Genomic DNA, 6,339 nt, shown 5'->3' with positions numbered 1-6,339 from the left:
AAGTCTAATAAAAACAACTCGATACTGCCGGCGGATAAGTCTTCAAGTGCGTATTTATCGTTCTCGAAACTTGGTGTAGCTGTCACGGGATCTTCCCTACGTAGATGTGTAATTTGGAATTAATCAAGCTGCTTTCCTAGCGTAACTGAGTCTGACCAATCAAGGACCTTTCGTCATAGTACACTAAAGTAGCAACACTCAATCTCATCCTCATATACACAAAAGGAGGGTAGCTAAGGACACAAAGAGTCACTTACGGGACTGGCTACTCGCACGTTGCAATGATTAGATCGAATCAAAGCAATCTGTAGGTAATAGGTCCCAGCAGGTGGCTACAATCCACGTCGTAAAGTAGACAATACTAGGTAAATGTCGGATCTACAATACGCAGGTCATTCTACATAAGGTACGACTCATCTCATAACCTCATAACTTGGCTTTAATTTCAGGCCATAACATTGACGCATGTAACAGAATGGTGCAATTATGTTATTTAACTGTATCAGTCTCATCTACAATCTTTATAAGATAGTAGGCGGATACGACTCACTCATATCCTCATCCTCTATTATTCACAATAAAGGGAAGTTTATACCTCAATATATAAACATAGCCCTAAATGTACCTCTCTTGTACATTCAAGGTGGGTCAACCCGTGCGAGTGGGTGACCGGCCTGCCGACAAAAATAGAAATCCCACGTGATTTTACCTAGTTTATATTAGTGTTCAATACTAGATAAAAGGAATACATTTCATGAAAAATCGAATGTCTTACAAAACAAGTACATCATTCAAACTTTCCTCAATCCCATTTGTCTGACGTGAACCTGAAATAGATCTTTAGCTATAGGTTTCGTCATAGGATCAGCCATCATCTCCTTAGTAGGAATGTATCTGAGGGCGAACTTTTTATCTCTTACTTGATCGCGGACGTAATGATACTTGATTTCAATGTGCTTAGATCGTGGTGTTTAGGGTCCTTTGCCAACTCAATGACAAGTATTATTTATCTTCAGCGATATAGGCTGACGAACACTCGGTACAACACCCAGACTCAATAGAAATCTGCGAACCCATACACACTCCTGAACTGCAGCACAACATGTAATGTACTCGGCCTCCATAGATGAAAGAGCTGTGGATGTCTGTTTCTTACTCGACCATGAGATAGCTCCTCCTCCGAGTAAGAATATATACCCTGAAGTAGACTTTCCCTCGTTGGCGTCATTACCCTAAGCAGCATCAAAATATCCTTTGAGCTCGACGCTTGTTCCTTCACAACACAACATTAGGTCTTTTGTTCCTCTGAGATAGTGGAATATACGTTTGACGGCTTGCCAATGAGACTGTCCTGGGTTACTCTGATAACGGCTGACTATGCCAACTGCATAGTTAATATCCGGTCTGGTGCAAAGCATAGCATACATTAAGCTCCCTACTGTGCTTGCATAAGGTACTGAGGACATAGCCAATTTCTCGGCTTCAGTCTAGGGACACGATTTCCTGTCTAGCTTGGTAGCTTTATCTATAGGGGTTTCAACAGCTTTAAATTTTTTATCCTGAACCGCTCTAAGATCTTTTGTATATAGGTTGCTTGAGACAAGCCTAAAAATTTCTTAGGGCGATCCCTAATGATTTTTACCACAAGAATAAAGTTGGCTTCACCGAGGTCTTTCATCTCAAAGTTTGAGAATAGCCAATCTTTAGTCAATATCAACAATTGCATGTCATTACCAGCTAACAGGATATCGTCTAAATATAGAGATAGTATCAGAAAAGATCTTCCAACCGTTTCATGTATACACAATGATCTTCTTCACTTATGGTGAATCCAAAAGTGGTGATGGCCAAGTGGAACCTCATGTACCACTGTCTTAAAGATTGCTTCAGCCCATAGATAGGATTTAACAACTTGCAGACTTTCTTTGGATGCTTTTTGTCCACATAACCCATGGGCTGTTGCATGTATATCTCTTCATCCAAGTCATCATTTAAGAATGCAGTCTTTACATCCATCTGATATAACTCTAAGTTTAAACTTGCGACAATGGACAAGATCATGCAGATTGAGGAGAACTTTGTAACAGGTGAAAAAGTCTCCTCGTAATCAATGCCTTCTTATTGTGTAAAACCTTTAGCAACTAATTATGTTTTATACTTGTCCACTGTACCATCTGCCTTTTTTTTGATCTTAAGTACCCATTTATTACCTATCGCTTTGCGATTGGAAGGCAGATCAACAAGTTCCCAGACTTTATTCTTCTCTATGGAAGCGATCTCTTCGTCCATAGCATTTACCCAATCGGCCGAGTTAGAAGATAATAATGCATCCTGATACGAATCAGGTTCATCATCATCAACTGCAACGTAAGAGAATGTTTGTCCCTCAATATCAAAGTATCTTCAGGGAATCAATCCTCTTTCGCTTCGATGTAACTCAGGAGCCTGCTGAGATGTCCTCCCACTATCCTGGTGAACTATAGGAGCATCTTCATCTTGAGGAGCAGAACTCCCACTCTCCTGAGATACACCAGGTATTTCAAAAAGTTTGATTGGAACCTTTTGCTTCATTCGGCTTGGGTATCTATCTGCAACGAAGGTCACGTCTCAGGATTCTATCTCAATCCATCGTCTATGCTCCTCATAAACTAGAACGTATCCCTTTGAATGCATAGGGTACCTAATGAACACGCATTCAATGGTTTTACTATCAAGTTTACCTCTATGTTGAGTAGGTAGCAAAACATATCCCAAAGATCCCCAAGGGCGTAGGTTGGCTAAAGAAGGAGGCCTCCCAGACCACATCTCATATGGAGTCTTAGGAATGGATTTGGATGGGACTCTATTAAGGACGTAGACGGCTGTTAACAGTGCGTCTCCCCAGAATATGGTAGAGAGATTGGCTTGTGCCATCATTGATCTAACTATGTCCAATAGTGTCCTATTCCTTCTCTCTGCAATACCGTTTTATTGTGGAGTGTAAGCCATTGTGTACTGCCGAACAATTCCAACGTTTTCACAATATGATTTAAACGTTTCAAATGTATACTTGCCACCTCTATCAAATCGAAGAATTTTAATCTTTTTCTCAAGCTGATTTTCCACCTCAGCTTATATTTAAGAAAACAATCAAAAGCCTCAGATTTGTGTGAGATGAGATACACATATCCATAGCGCGAGTAATCGTCAATAAAAGTGAGAAAGTATTGACATCCGTTTCTGACATGTACATTGAAGGGTCCACAGATATCTGAATGGATTATCTCTAGTGTGCCCTTGGACCTAACCACTTTGGAAAATGGTTTCTTCGATGTTTTCCCGGAGACACAATGTTCACAAAATGGAAAATTAACTTTGGATAAGGAGTTTAACAGACCAGAACGTACTAGTCTTGTCATACGACCCTTTCCGATGTGACCTAACTTCGCGTGTCATTTTTGAGATTCAGATACTATATTTTTATTGGACATAGCAGATAAAGCAAGAGGGGCATTATCACAATCTACGTCTAGAATAAATAAATCTGAAATTAAATTTTTCCATGCAAAGATGAGGTTATTCAGTCTTAAAGAAACTCTAATCCCGGAAAATCGAATATCAAAACCATCAAAGAATAACTTAGAAACAGAAATTAAATTTCGACGCATCCCCGGTGCAAAAAGAGTATCACGAAGGATTATTGTTTGCCCTATGCGTGTTCGAAGATGGAGAACGCCAATCTCTAGTACGTCTTCAACAGCGTTATTGCCCATGTACAGCTTGTAACTTCCTTTGGCTATAGGCTGGAATTTCTCGAGTCCTCGACGACTCTGTGTCACGTGCTTTGTTGCGCCTGAATCCAAAATCCACTCGTTAGATATAGTATCAACAGAAAGGATTTCAGAACAAACGCCTACATACAAAGTATCTTGTGACTGAGATATTACCGTCTTTTTGTGGGCACACTGCCGAGCATAATGGCTGAAATTTTCACAAACAAAGCAGATTATATTTGTCTTTTTCTGCTTCTTCTTTCCATTCCTCTTCTTGAGATTTGGAGGAAGTGTTGTGGTCTTCTGTTCTTGATTATTCTTCTTCGCTTTCTTGCGAGCTTTGAACCGTTTATTGTTAGCTTTTCGCTCATGGGTCTCTGCTACAAAGGCCTTGGCCGAACCTGGTTGAATTGCATTCATTTCAACCTCACGTACCAAGTGGCCACAAAAGTCTCTGAACGTTGTGATAGAATCAGTATGGTTCAGAATTCTTTTGATTTGGGCCCAAGATTTAGGCAAGGAACGGTGCATGGCTATAATCTTCTGATTTTCAGTCAATTTACACCCAACATTCCTAATGACACTTATCATTTGCTCCATCTTACGAATATGATCTTTGATGGGGCAGCCGACAGGCATCCTGTACTCCTGGAATTCTAATTCTATTGCCCTAACTCTCGCATCTGACTTTTGTGCATAGGCATCTATTAGTGCTTCCCAGATTCCCTTAGCGGTTTTATGCACTTCATACGTAAGTATGAGTTCTTTGTGCATAATGCTAAGAAGGACATTACGGGCTAAACGATTTTATTTTCGCCACTTATTATAGCGAGTCATCGTAACCCTATGTTCTTGTAAATTTTTATTTTCAGCCAAGATGGGTTCCTCTTGAACTACATCGAGTGTGTGAGATATGTCGTCCTCGTCCAGAAGGCATCGCACCGCGCGGGACCAATCTTCGTAGTTGTTGCCGTCGAAATGTTGTCCTTTAAGTTGTTCAGCGATTAACGCTTTGGTGGCCATCTCTACATTGCATGAGTATCACTACTTAGCTAAGATCTAAGGTATTAACACTAAACATCAGCAGTTCTACGTGTTATATAAATTTTTAAAGTATAAAAGCAGTTAACACATCTTAATGAGATCTGAAAGTCCACATACCTGAATAGGCGGTGTAGAACAATCAAGTTCTCTAATTAAGATGAGTTTAATACTTTTATAAGAATAAATTTGTATAACGTGCAACCTTCCAGTACATGGTTGCATGCATCATTTGGTGGAGGAGAATAAACTCCCACTCAGGTTATGCACAACCTTTATATTTTAAGGAGTATCTAAGCACTAAGTTTTATAATTTCTAATGAAAATGTAGGGGACTAAGATCTAAACACATCAAGCCTAATTATATCACACATATTATCATCAGAAAAAAATAAAGAAAGTGCTTAAATATGAAGAGAGTTCAATCTTCACTAGTGATCATCTCCATTAGAGATGGATCTAATCATTACCGTTAATGATCATTGTTGATGATGGATCCTTTCATCAACATTGATCATCATGGTTGATGATCATTTCGATCACTAATGATCTCTTAATCAATAGTAAAGAAAAAGTTATAAAGGAAACATCATTCATATGCCACATTACACAAGAGGGGCATCATACGAATTCATGGGACCATCATATCATAAGCATACATGCATTCATTACACACAGCACTTCACTTGTGCATCATTATGTATTTGTAATATGTGCATCATCATTACTAGATGAGCAGCCCTTATTCCATGTACATGTGCCACATTGCTACAGGCGACATGGAAATCAGATTGCGTACTTAGTAAACTCCTTTGAATCAATCTCAAAAATATGTGGTTCATCCATGCCGTGCATCCATGTGGCCCACTTGATAATTATATTTGTCATAAATTTAAGCTCACCAGATGGATGGACGGTTTGGATATAACACATACCTCGTGATAAGATCCATATGTGTTACTGACTGCCTAGTTCTCCATATGGATAGACGGTTTAGATACAACACATATCTTGCCATCTTAGCAACACATGCACATTTTATAGCACATAGATACATCACATGGATACAATACATGATTTGCACATGGATATAACACATGAATATTCAATGTGGGAAATATTCAATTTGGGTTGCTGACGTACAAGAATACAACACATGAATATTCATGGGTTGCTGACGAACATGAATACAACTACGGAAATTCATGGGTTGTTGACGTACATGAATACAACTATGGCAAGATGTACACTAGCCAATTCGTGTACAGATGCTATGTATATAGTTGAAGTTATCTATCAGAACAACATGTGTACACATGTGTATACGTGCACATCGGCCAACATATGTACACACGTGTACATGTGCACATCAGCCAAGTATACGTGCACACGTGTACATCAGCCAACATATGGAGAAGTTAGTCTAAACATTTGTACACGTGTACATCAGCTAAGATACGTGCATATACACTTGTGTGCATGTACATGAGCCATCACGTGTGTACATGTACATGAGCCATCACGTGTACAACAGTAGCCAACAATT

This window comes from Magnolia sinica, chromosome 4, assembly GCF_029962835.1.
Source record: "Magnolia sinica isolate HGM2019 chromosome 4, MsV1, whole genome shotgun sequence".
Taxonomy (NCBI): Eukaryota; Viridiplantae; Streptophyta; class Magnoliopsida; order Magnoliales; family Magnoliaceae; genus Magnolia; species Magnolia sinica.
Note: the sequence above shows the minus strand (reverse complement) of the source record.